At 42.0% G+C, this 13,944-nt stretch overlaps 1 protein-coding gene across 7 annotated transcripts in view; it reads right to left on the bottom strand.

Annotated features, from left to right (window-relative positions):
* The window catches only part of PPFIA2 (PPFI scaffold protein A2), a 614,806-nt gene that overhangs the window by 236,424 nt on the left and 364,438 nt on the right, over window positions 1–13,944 (bottom strand). The window lies entirely within an intron of this gene.

The raw sequence follows: 13,944 nt of genomic DNA, 5'->3' as shown, positions 1-13,944 counted from the left end.
TTCAAGTCCATTGTGTGAAGAATAACTGCTAATACTAATTTAATTTACCAAATTCATTGAAAAAGTTATGTGCAGCACTATTTGTAACTGACCAAGTTAATCTTTGTTAATAAAGTCATTCACTTTATTTTATCTTTGCAAAAAGTTTTTAAGAATCTACAAGATATATTTCCTATACACAAAAATCTAATGCTGTGTTTGTAATAAATGAGAGTTTATTATATATGAGAGAAGACATTATTATCTATTTTCTGGGCTTCCCTTAATACTGTCTATATTACACATAAAAGGTCATAGTGTAAACAAGAAAGTGATGTATCTTATTCTATAAAACTGAAGGCATATAAACTTCTACTTGTTTGAACACTTAGTTCATATCCAAAGGTAATGATGAAAGAAATGCTAATCAATTAAGAACTTTGGGGAAAATAATTGTCTTTTGACTCTTGCTGTCCTTACTGATGAAAGTGGAATTTTGCAAATGCTTATAATACATACCTAACACAACAGCATTCACAAGAACTAATAACAAATAGCTAACACTTCAAACTGTACATATTAGTACACTATTGAAGTTACTTATGTCCAACACTATGCTGCAATGTGTACACTTATTTTGTCTTATTCTTCTTTAAATCAAATTTTGAAATTAACTTAGTCAAGACAGCAAATACACTTGCAGAAAATAATAGCATCATGGAAAGTTATTCAAATTATATTAATTGACAGGTAAAGAAAACCTTCTGGAAGAAAGAAAGCAATTTACTCTGGCTTAGATTAAATAAAAGATCATGTAAGCCTAGTGTATATCTTAAACCAGTTGTTGCTTGCACAACACTATTTGTTTTAGTTAATTTGAATAAAATATATATTAGCATACTGTTTTAGTAAAAAGCAAGAACAAGTTTAATTGCAGTAAGAACATGCTATGTATCGTCATATAATTTATTCAAATGACCTAAAATATCTACAGTAGTAACTTCTAAATATTATTCATATTTAGGTGTACGTTTTCATAAGACTTCATAGGACTGCCACTCACAGAAACACAAAATTAAAACACATACAAGCACAATCATTCTACAGGTGTAAACACCTGTTTGTATGCTTTAACAAAATTCTAACAGTTGCATGTTAATTTTGAATAGTGTTAGAATTTGAATGTACAAAACCCGCTTGGGCCACATACACAGCTGGAATCTGAAAATTTACCTCTTAAATTCTGTACAGTGCAATACTATAGTACCCAATCCTGACCCTTGTTTATATGGAACTGTGAGGCATAATAAAGCCCAGAAAGCCACATATGTTGCTGCACACTAGGCTGACTAATCCTGGGGATAGTAGGCCCTGGGCTCAATGGAGGAATGTGAGGAACCACATGGTTTGTGAGAGCACAGCCACCCAGTGAGAGAAGGCAGGGAATTAGCATGAATAAGCTACATGCCACTCTATGAGCCACTCTGTTCACATGCCAGTTTCTCACCCTAAACCATATGGCAGTAGCAAAGGTAGGGCTGTCAGTTGGAGGGAGAGTAATTAAACTGAAAAGGGTTTCATTTCCTTCCTTCCATAAATCAATCAATCAATCAATAGATAATCCCCAAAGAGTATAGGGTCGGTCCACTGTCTTTCTGACCCACTCCAGAATCTTAAGCCTCCTGGCTCTAGTTTGTTCTCCCAACCTAAGCAACCATTACATTGACTGAGGACAGTTCTGTTTCAACAGAAAAGCCTATTCATTCTTTCTATACCTGCTTGCTAAACTGCCCAGGGATAATCCCACTCTCCACCCCCAATTCCGATGTTATAATCATTCCCCTACGTGGAACTGCCAATACATGTCAGCCAGTTAGGCTGCCAGTAGTCTGTGACTCCAACAGTGAGAGGAGGGAGAACCTTGGGCAGCCATGAAAACATTGCACAGATGTCTTGAATTGAGAGAAACTTCCCTTTCAAAATGCAAACTAGTCTCTGATGCAGTTATGATGCTCAGAGCTCCTGAATGTTGTGTGTCATAGAAGCTGCAGTCCCCAGATCTGGCTCTAGACCAACAGGATAAAAGTTTAACCTACTAATCTTGGTTATTTCCTGACTCAGTTTGTATTCCTTCCTTAGTCAACCTTCCACTGATTTCAATGGAAAATTGAGGAAGGACAGTGTTGTGCTGATGTGCTCTGACGATAAATAGCACACTGGTATATTCTATATAGAAACTCAACAGTAAGCTTCTATCATAAACAATATTTAGCCCATTTAGTGATGTTTCCCTGAAACCTATAAATTATGCAGAACAAACATTAAAGTCTAACTATGTGTAATGGGACTGTTGCCCCCTTACTAACATTCAGTGGGGGTGTTTTAGTTGCTAGTTCCCAATACTAAAAAGGGGGAAGGGTTGATGAGGAATCAGGACCCTGAGACTGACAGTCCCCAGGAACAATGGGGAGAAGCCAATGCTCCAAGTCAGCCTCAGTGACAGGGTGGGCAGGCTAATCAGGGAGTCAGGAGGCCAGGGAGGTCCTGTCCTCCGTGTGAGCTGGATTTGCCTGGGTCAGACAGAGTGGGGCCGAGCTAAGGAGAAAGCAGGGGCCCAAGCTGAGCTGGGGAGCAGAGCTGGGCCAGATCCAGAGAGAGCAGACCCTGTCCTGGGAGCAGAGCTGCAGCCTCAAAGCCAGAGGCACAGCCCACAGAGAGCAGACTTGCCCTGGGAGGAGAGCTGCAGCAACCAGAGCCAGAGGGGTCAGAAAAGCAGCCCAGGAAGCAGGTCAGTGCTGGGAGCAGAGTCACAGAAGCAGCCTGCAGAGCAGACCTGTCCTGGGAGCAGAGCTGTAGCAACCAGGGGCCCAAGAAGCAGCCCAGGGAGCTGGAGGCAGAGCAGCAGCAGCAGTGCAGAGACAGAGTGGTGGAGCTGGGGCTGGAGCAGTCCGGAGCTGGGTGCGGTGAGCAGCTGGGGAGAGCGAGAGGGACCCTGGGCAGCAGGCCCAGCACAGGGAGACACCTCAGCCATGAGGCTCTGCAGGCCAGGCTTGGATCGTAACCCCAACAGGTCGGGGGCGACACTGAGAAGAAGGGTCCTACCACTTAGCGCCTGAGAGCGTGTGGCCACCACCAGAGCAAGTGTCCAACCCACAGCATCCCTACAGCACAGCCAGGGCCTGAGAAGAAGGCCTGGGACTTACAGGGAACAAACTGTGAACTGCCCGGACATTCCAGAGACACTGTTTGTGATGTTCCCTGCCACAGAATGGGGTGATGTGTTTCCTTAACCTTTCCCATTTTCCCTTATTCTTTTTAAAATTAATTGTTGATTAAATAACTTGCATTTGCTTTAACTTGTATGTAATGGTCAGTGGGTCAGAGAAGTGCCCAGTGCAGAGAGAGTACCCCAGAGTGGGGACACCCTAGCTCCTGTCCTAGGTGAGCGCAGCAGGGTTGGGGGTCGAGCTCCCCAGGAATCCTGGGTCCAGCCTTGTTGGGGTTATGAGGACTCTGCCAGACAGGAGAGTGGAAGGGGAGTCCTCAAGGGCCGGGAGGCCACTGGGTAAAGGAAGTGGGAGCGAGGACTCAGATCCTTTTGCTAGCCCACTTCAGCAGGGTAGTGCAGAAGCCAAGAAAGTTCCCCACAATAGCGGGACTATTCCCCCGTTTACATATGGGACAATGGCCAGAGCCACCTAAAAAGTTTACAACAAACTTCTTATAATAAATCCTATGTTGGCATCCCCCCAAATTTATTTGAAAAACAAAGAAAAAATAAAAAACAACAACAAAAGCACACCCTAATCTAGTTTCTGAATGGTCTAGAAAGATTGGCATTCTAAGTGTCATCTTGTTAGGAGACAAATGAGTGGACAAAGACTCAGGATATTCTTACCTCGTCTATTTTTATATGGTTTTTAATTTTTACATCTGGTAAATGTGCATAATACGGATAACTGGCACTATCATAATGCTTTCTCATCTCTAGACCTCAAAGGGCTTCACATTATATCAGTCCCATTTATATATGGTGCAGCCAAGCACAGAAATGTCAAGCAATATTCTGGAGAAGAACCACAGGGTTTTGTGAAATATCAGAAATGTGCCTCTGCTGTCCAGTCTGTAAACTGTAACAATACTTGCCCACTTTCTAGGGCACTGGTGTGAGGCTTCACTAAATAAGGTTTGTGAAGTACAGAGAATTAAGACTAGTCCTTGTAATGTGTGGTGGCCAATCAGAACATAGCAGAGGATACACCTCTAGGCGACACTTCTCCTATGCAATGCCACAAATGGTGCAGAAAAGGTATTCCGTTTCCTTTCTTCCTGACTGCACAACCACAGAGCCAGATGACCAGCCACACCACTGGCTTTGAAGTGCCACAAAAAGAACCAGGCTCATCATTGATCTTTCAGTGTCACATGGTTAATCTCTTGCTGGCATTCTGTGGTGGAGAGGTGCCCCACACCCATGCCAGATTGGGCTACAACAGGCCAGAGCAGCTGTGCAAGGCGGCAGCCAATCAGGGAGGGCCTGTTAGAGAGCCAGTCAGGGCCAGTATGACAGCCAGCCAATCAGGGCTAGGCTAGGCCCTATATAAAGGCTGCCCAGGAAGAGAGTAGGCAGACTCTTCCAGGCCTTCAGTGGGTGAAGGTCTGCTCCTCTGTGTGAGGAGACTAACGTGTGGTGCGGGGGAGCAGAAGGTAACTCCTGCCTGGTATCTGCTGGGCTGCAGGCCCTGAGAAAAAGGGCCTAGCCGGTACAAAGGGGAAATAGCCCAGGGAGAAAGATGGATGAAGGGAGAGAAGGATGGCAGGCAGGGAGGCTGCTGCCAAAGGGTCCCTGGGTTGGGATGCAGAGTAGAGGGTGGGCTTACCCCCCTGCATTGTACTTCCCCTGGCCATTGGGAGTGGCCATCACAGACTGCACCAGGCCCCTGCCAAAAGGGGGTTAGACTTTGGGGTGTGGTTGACCATTGTGGCTGGGATGAAGACAAGGACTGCTGATAACACCAAACCCCTGGAAGGGGGTGAGACTGGAGCAGTGGGCACTGCTGGAGGGCAGTGTCCTGAAGAGGATGCCGCAAGCTGGGAGCAACATGGGTTGAGATGCCAATCTAGGGCGAGAGATGGATGGGACACCCTGGCAGAGGGTGTGCTGCATGAACTGAGCTAATTCCCAGAGTGAACAACAGGAGGTGCTGTGGTGGTGAGTCTCAACCCTGTCGCACATTCCTGTAGGTGATTACACACTGCCTATCCTACTGTATCTCCTGGTAACTGCTTCTCACTTATTTCCCCTCTTCTGCCAAATCCTCCCTTCTTCCCTTTCTAATTCCCAGCCCACAAAGAGCTTTAAAATCATTTATTCATGATAGTATTTGTGATGTTTTTTCTATGAATATTTGTGTGACTAAAACTCCACTTACCTGCCTGTTTCTTAATTAAAAGATTGTAACTCGTGTTGAAGAAAATTGGTTCTTTTAATCTGCAAGAATATCTACATATACTTTTCTGTTGTATCTGCCCAGCACTTATGTTAAGGGAATTAATAATCTCTGACAACCGTAATTGAGACCATAAAAACTTCTGTTGCTGTTCTTGTTTATGGGGCAACTTTACCTCAAAATTAAGTCAGAAAACTTTCTTTAAAAAGTTAAGGTTTAAAACCTTTCTTTTCCTTTTAAATTTACTTTTTAAAAAAAATTAGTACCAAAAGTTTAAATCCAGTTGCTACATAAAGCCTGCAGGAGGGGAAACTTGCTTTGACAGATCTTATTATGTCACTAAACAGCAAAGTCCTTCTGCATGAACAAGATTGTTAATTTCTTTGTTACTTCCCAGTCTGGGAGCTTCTTCCAGAAGCCATTTCCTTGCAGGGATTACTGAAGGGAGAGACAGCACTTCCTCTTCCTCTCAGTGGCCCTCCCATGGCCTTCCTGTATCTCCTCTTTCTAACTGTTTTATAGCCTCTAGTACTCCACATATGTTTGTAATTTGCTTAGTTCCTGCCTTTCTTGACCTCCCCAAAAACACTAAAAGGCATTTCTCAATAAGGCCAACCCAAAAAATCTGGAGTTTTTTTACCAACCGATTTGGAGATACAATCAGACAAAAAATGAGGAATTTTTTTTCAGAGACAACAAGAGAAAATTTTAAATGCTCTGACACCTCTGAGAGGGTGGAAGCATAGGCAACTTTCCTTTACCTTCCCATCCCTGAATCTTGGGGGCTGATTCAGATTCAAGTTAGGGCAACATTATAACTTTAAATACTCCTTTTCAGATTTTTCCAAACTGTCTGAAGTTCTCTCCAGAGATAAGATGTGGCATTTGAAATTTGATTTCTTTTGTGGGAATTTTATGGTGACTTATAATGGGAAGCTAACTTCAACCTTGACTATGAAGCTGATACTACCATTCCATAGTGCAAGCAAGACTCCCAGATAGGTAACTGGTGGCTGCTGATCTGTGTGCAGACTACAGGAAAATACTGTAACAGATTAACATAGAATTTTATTTCTTTATCACAAACTGAGATATGTTTAAAAGAAAAGACAGTCAAGACAGATAAAAAACATGCTCTGTCTTGGGTTAGTGTTTTATTCCAGTTATCTACACAAATTACTGTTTGTCTTGCTACCTGGTGTTCGTAAAAAAAAAAAAAAAATCTCAATAGTCACTGACATCATCTGATATGGCTAAGAACTAATTTTGAGGTTGCTCAAATATATGCACTGGTTTCATGATTTTTGCCCATTTTCTATTTTTATTTCTAGCTATTCCTGATTTTCATTTTATACGTATACATAAAATAACACAGACTACACTTTGACATGATATACAATAGATTGGAAAGTAGCTTGAAATATCACTTCCTTCTAGACCACCACACAAGAGCTCAGACCTTTCTGCTTGAGAAGTTATGTATGATTTGTTTGTCTGCAAGAGACAATATAAATCTTGAGACTCCTATAGCACCATGTTTTGGATTCAGGATTTATTCAGAATTAAACAAGCTAAACATTTTGCTTCTTAATATGAAAAGACATCTTAAATTACTCCCATTCTTTGGATGTGTTAGGTGTGGTTTGAAGCATCAGAATAATTCTATAAGTATTGCTCTCCTCTGAGCCAGGTGGAAGTAGAGTCAAATCTGACTTCAGGACTGGATCTGTACTAGGTTCTAACAATCCAGTGCTGTATTTAGCAAGGTGCTGCACTACCAATGTCATCCTTCAGATGAAATGTTAGAGTCTGGATATTTGGGTGGATGTTAAAGCTCAGACAGCACATTTTTCAAGCCGATAGGTATCATGTACCAGATATGGACTGGTTACAGAACTTCTACCCCAGAGAGAGACAGGAGATGTGGATTTTTTAAGACATGTTAATACACTCCTGTATGACAGGTTTCAGAGTAGCGGCCATGTTAGTCTGTATTTGCAAAAAGAAAAGAAGTACTAGTGGCACCTTGGAGACTAACCAATTTATTTGAGCACGAGCTTTCGTGAGCTACAGTCCACTTCATCGGATGCATTCAGTGGAAAAATACAGTGAGGAGATTCATATACACACAGAAAATGAAAAAATGGGTGTTATCATACACACTGTAAGGAGAGTGATCACTTAAGATGAGCAATTACCAGCAGGGGGAGGGGTGGGGAGAAAACCTTTTGTAGTGATAATCAAGGTGGGCCATTTCCACCAGTTAACAGGAACCTCCAAGGAGTTGTGGGGGAAGGAATAAACATGCTACATGCCTCCAGCTTTCACCCAGACCACACCACACAATCCATCGTCTACAGCCAAGCTCTACGATACAACCACATTTGCTCCAACCCCTCAGACAGAGACAAACCCCTACAAGATCTCTATCAAGCATTCTTACAACTACAATACCCACCTGCTGAAGTGAAGAAACAAATTGACAGAGCCAGAAGAGTACCCAGAAGTCACCTACTACAGGACAGGCCCAACAAAGAAAATAACAGAACGCCACTAGCCATCACCTTCAGCCCCCAGGAACTTATCCTTGCAACAAAGCCCGTTGCCAACTGTGCCCACATATCTATTCAGGGGACACCATCATAGGGCCTAATCACATCAGCCACACTATCAGAGGCTCGTTCACCTGCACATCTACCAATGTGATATGTGCCAGCAATGTCCCTCTGCCATGTACATTGGTCAAACTAGACAGTCTCTACGTAAAAGAATAAATGGACACAAATCAGATGTCAAGAATTATAACATACATAAACATAGTCAGAGAAGACTTCAATCTCTCTGGTCACTCAATTACAGACCTAAAGGTCGCAATATTACAACAAAAAGACTTCAAAAACAGACTCCAACGAGAGACTGCTGAATTGGAATTAATTTGCAAACTGGATACAATCAATCTTGGGCTTGAATAGAGACTGGGAGTGAATATGTCATTACACAAAGTAAAACTATTTCCCCATGTCTATTTCCCCCCACCGCTCCTGGGACGTTCCTGTTAACTGCTGGAAATGGCCCACCTTGTTATCACTACAAAAGGTTTTCTCCCCACCCCTCCCCCCGCTCTCCTGCTGGTAATAGCTCATCTTAAGTGATCACTCTCCTTACAGTGTATATGATAACACCCATTTTTTCATTTTCTGTGTGTATATGAATCTCCTCACTGTATTTTCCACTGAATGCATCCGATGAAGTGGACTGTAGCTCACGAAAGCTCATGCTCAAACAAATTAGTTAGTCTCTAAGGTGCCACTAGTACTCCTTTTCTTTTTACATTCCTGTAGTTATTGCCAGCTCAGGTCAGGTACATTACACATGCTGCCACCTAGTGGCTGAATAGTATAATACAGTTTAGCATTCTATTACATCTCTTCCTTTGTTTTACATTGCCAACATTTACAAAATCATGCTATGCTTAAAGTTCACTACATACCAGTCTGCTAAGTGTTTCTGAATCATACTGGTTTTATCATTACACGACCCAAACATGTACCTAGTGGACCGCCAGACAGCCAAGTTGTTACAACAATGGTCTCTGGTCAGTTTTGGAATATTGGAGTCGTCGTCTTATTATTATTGAAATTAAGAGGAACAGTCACAAGAGTAAAATGCCTGAAAACTGCATGGAATTTTTTTTTAAAATACCATAATAGATGCTCATTCTATGTATCCTCCTTCCCCCGCACTGCCCCAAAGAAAAAAAACAGTAAGAGGACCAAAAAGTGCCACCCAGACTAGTTAACAGAGTAAAAGAGGCTGTTAGAAACAAAAAGACCTATTTTAAAAATTGGAACTCAAATGCTATTGAGCAATATAGAAAAGAACAAACTCTGGCAAGTCAAGTGTAAAGACAGGCCTAATTGGGCAGGCCAAAAAAGAATTTGAAAAGCAACTACTAAAGACAAAAATTAACAGCAAATATTTGAACCTGTATTGGAAGCGGAAAGCCTGCCAAACAATCAGTGCAGCCACTGGATGATTGAGGTGCTAAAGGAATGCTCAAGGAAGACAAGGCTGTTGTGGAGAAGCTAAATGAATTATTTGCATAGGTGTTGTGAGGGAGATTGCCCATCATTCTTTTTATATGACAAATCTGAGGAACTATCCCAGATTGAGGTGTCCATAGAGGAGGTTTTGGAACAAACTGAAAAATTAAACAATAAGTCACCACAACCAGATGGTATTCACCCAAGAGTTCTGAAGGAGCTCAAATATGGAACTGCAGAACTACTAACTGTTGTAAGTAAATCACTTAAATCAGCCTCTGTGCCAGATAACTGGGGGACAAGCTAATGTAATGCCATTTTTTTTAAAAAAAGGCTCCAAATGTGATCCTGGCAATTGCAGGGCAGTGAGCCTTACTTTGGTACTAGGCAAATTGGTTGGTTGAAACTACAGTGAAGAACAGAATTATCAGATACCTAGATGAACACAATGTGTTGAAGAATCAACACAGCTTTTGTAAAGGGAAATCATGCCTCACCAATCCACTAGAATTCTGAGGGGGCCAAAAAAAATGGGGACAAGGGAGATCCAGTGCATTCAGTGTACTTGGATTTTCAGTAAGCTTTCACAAGGATCCCTCACCAAAGGCTCTTAAGCAAACTAGGCAGTCATGGGATGAAAGGGAGGGTCTTTAATGGATCAGTAACTGGTTTAAAAGATGGGAAGCAAAGGGCAGGAATAAATGGTCACTTTTCAGTTGAGAGAAGTAAATAGTGGGGTCCCCTATGAATCTGTACTGGGACCAGTGCTGTTCAACATATTCATAAATCTGGGGAAAGGAGTAAATGGTGAGGGGCAAAGTTTGCAGATGAAACAAAATTACTCAGGATAATTAAATACAAAACTGACTATGAAGAGTTAGAAAAGGATCTCGCAAAACTGGATGACTGGGCTAGAAAATGGCAGATGGCATGCAGTGGTGATAAATGCAAAGTAATGCATCTTGGAAAATATAATCCCAACTGTACATACAAAATAATGGGATCTAAATTAGCTGTTACCACTTAAAAGAACGATTTTTTTGGAGTCTCTGTGGACAGTTCTCTGAAAACATCTGTTCAATATGCAGTGGCAGTCAAAAAAGCTAACAACGTTAGGATCAGTTAGGAGAGGAATAGATAAGACAGAAAATACCATAATGCCACTATATAAATCCATGGTATGCCCACACCTTGAATACTCTATAGAGTTCTGATTGCCCCATCTCAAAAGAGATACAATAGAACTGGAAAAGGTACAGAGAAGGGCAAAAATGATGAAGGGGTAGGGTATGGAACAGCTTCCGTATGAGGAGAGAGATTAAAAAGACTGAGACTTTTCATCTTAGTAAAGAGACAACTACGGTGGACCTGAGAAAGGTCTATAAAATTGGGAACGGCATGAAAAAAGTGAATAAGGAAGTGTTTACGCCTTCTCACAACACAAACCAGAGATCACCCAATGAAATTAATAGGCAGCAGGTTTAAAACAAATGAAAGTTAGTACTTATTCAGACACTGCACAATCAAACTGTAGAACTCATTGCTAGCAGATGTGAAGGCCAAAACGCTGAAGTTCAAAAAAGAATTAGATAGCCATCAATGGACCTATCCTACATGAAGTTATTAGCCAATATGGTCAGGGATGCAACCCCATGATCTAGGTGTCCCTAGCCTCCAACTGCCAGAAGCTGGGAATGGATGGCAGGGGATGGATCACTCGATTATTGCCTGTTCTGTTCATTCCCTCTAAAGCACCTGACTTTGAGAAGACGGGCTACTGGGCTAGATGAGCCATTGGTCTGACCCAGTATGCCCATTCTTATGTTCTGAAGATGTTCTGTCTGCCATCTGTAAAGTTTGCTCTGTTGGTTTTTTTTTTTTTGACGAACAAACTGTAGATGTTGAGGGTTTCTGTTGAACTCTCTGCTGGTTTCGAGCACATGACATGAGCAATTTTTTTTTTTTCATTACAACATCTGGAGTTTTCCATCCTTCTTTCCCCCATCCAGTTTGATGCAAACATGGTCACCAGGTCATAAACCCAGAAGTTCTCTAACTAGTGACATCTCTTGTAAAAAGATTTGTAAACTCTTTTTTGCTTTTTTTTTTAATCTGATTTGGCTACTCTCCTCATGGATGGCCACTTTAGAGAGAGGTCCTTTTCCGAAGTCAGAACTGTAGTCCTGAGTTTTCCCACCAGGAACTGTGCTGGACTATATCCAGTAGCTGTTATCAATGTTGATCTGTAGCTCAGAAGAGCAAGGAATGGATCATCCTGCTGTAGGATTTTCTTGGCTATCTGTAGAGCTCTATCAGCCTCCCTGTTCATTTGTGGATAATGTGTGCTGCTAGTAATATGATCAAAATCATATCTCATTTGGAGTGTCTTAAAGTCCACTGCTGTGAATTGTGGTCCATTGTCCGTCACTAGTTGTTAAGGATTACCAAAACGTGCAAAAGTGCACTTCCGTTTCTTGATAACGCTACAACAGGTTATGTCTTTCAAGTAAATTATTTCTGTATACCTGGAAAAATAGTCCACTACAACCAGGTAACGATGTCCCTTGAATTCACATAAATCAGCAGCTTGTCTTTTCCAAGGTCTGTCTGGTAAAGGTGTTATTAAAGGGTCTTTGTGTTGTGTCAGTCTGTTAATTCTGCAATCTTCACATGCAGATAGCATATTCTTTATATCCTTGCCGATGCCTGGCCACAACACTGACTGGTTGGCATTTAGTTAGTCCTTGATGTCCTTCATGGATGAGGTTTAGGATTTCTCCTCTTATTTAGTTTGGAATTACGATGCAATTGCCTTTTAATCATGAGTCCATTTGACTTGCTTAATTGTCCACATACTGCAAAGTAGTCTCTTATCGCTTCCTTGGTGTCCTTTTAGATACTCTGGGCAGCTGGCCCTCACATAACTTAGAACTTCTTGAAGTTGTGTGTCTGTTAAGGTTGCTTGTTGTAGCTGGTGTAGTCTTTTCTGGCACTGGTCTGTATGTGTTCATAGCATCCATTTACTCATTTGGAACTCATGGATAGTTGAGTGTGATGGGCTTGGGCTCCAAGACAGAGTGTCTGCTACTATCCGATTTTTTTCCAGGAATTTAGCAATTGGGTTCAATTACTAACCTTATCAATGGATGACTGCATATCAGCAATGCTTGATCCTTGTCTTTTCAGTTGATGAGGGTTACAAACAGATTATGGTCTGTATTCAGCATAAACTAATCCAGTCCACAAAGATATCTGTGGATATATTTTCAGGTACTCCTTTTCAATCTGTGCATGTCTTTCTGCTTCTGTGAATGTGAGAGCAAAATGCAACTGGCTTCCACTGAGTTCCATGTTGCTACAGTAATAAATCACACAGGCCATAGCTGCTTGAAGAAATGACCTGTGCCTGCTGAGAGTGGGAGGGAGGGGTATAGTGAGGGCAGGCGGCTTCAGCAGTGTTTCTGAGCATGCTAAGTCACTGTGAGCATGCTGAGTACAAGCAAAGTGGTGGGGGGTGGGCACATGACCCTGTATTTCCCTCCCCCCCCCCCATACACACACCACCTCTAGCTGCTTGCATCTGCACTGACCGTTGTGGGTTTGTTCACATCATAGTACTTGAGAACTGGAGGTACTGAGATGAGATAATTTCTTTTACCTTTTTTGAAGGCAATTTCTGTCAGACTTTAATAGTTCACTCAGTGGTTTTGTCACTATAGAAAGGTCTTGGATCAATCAAGGCCATTTACCATCCCCAGCAGGTGTCTCAGTTCTAGTACATTCATTGATGTATTCAATTCTCAAATTGCTTTTACCTTCTCAGGGCTAGGACTGATTCTGTCTTTGTTTACTGTCTGTCACAAAAACTTGATTTTGGGATAAGCAGAAAATGCACGTTTTTCTTGTAGCTTCAGTCCAGACTGACTGACTAAGATTAGACCTTCATTGAGGGTTTCTTCCATGGAAAACCCATACATCATAATATCATCCACTAAGACTACAACTCCATTTGTGTTTTGCCATCTTCCTTTGGAAAATTTCAGGTGCACTGGTAATCCCAGAAGGTAATCTTTGAAAGCAAAATCTCCCAAAGGATGTGATAAATGTAGTCAGGTTAGCATTTCTGAAGTGGAATGGGTAGGCTGAGGAATATCCTCTGTAAACTGCATGATTCCTAGGAATGTAGCTTCAAGGCATGACTATTGTTGTGACTAATGTTACTCCCTTCCCATGACACAGAAATCCCTGCTGAGAACACAGAAGTGAGAACCCATGTTTGGGACCTAACTGGCAGCAGAGCTCATGAACATGTCAAGCTGCCATTGGGGAATGGAGGGCATTTAGAGTCACTTCAACTCTTTGTCTGATTGGTGACCTACAGGGCTAAAAAAACCGCCATGGCCTATCTACCCTTTTACTGTTCTGTCTCTATACAGGGCTTGTAATGCAAGAATATATGCAGCCCAAAACCA

Source organism: Caretta caretta, chromosome 1, assembly GCF_965140235.1.
Source record: "Caretta caretta isolate rCarCar2 chromosome 1, rCarCar1.hap1, whole genome shotgun sequence".
Classification (NCBI taxonomy): Eukaryota; Metazoa; Chordata; order Testudines; family Cheloniidae; genus Caretta; species Caretta caretta.
The sequence above is the reverse complement of the archived record's forward strand: the minus strand, read 5'-3'. Positions and strand labels throughout refer to the sequence as shown.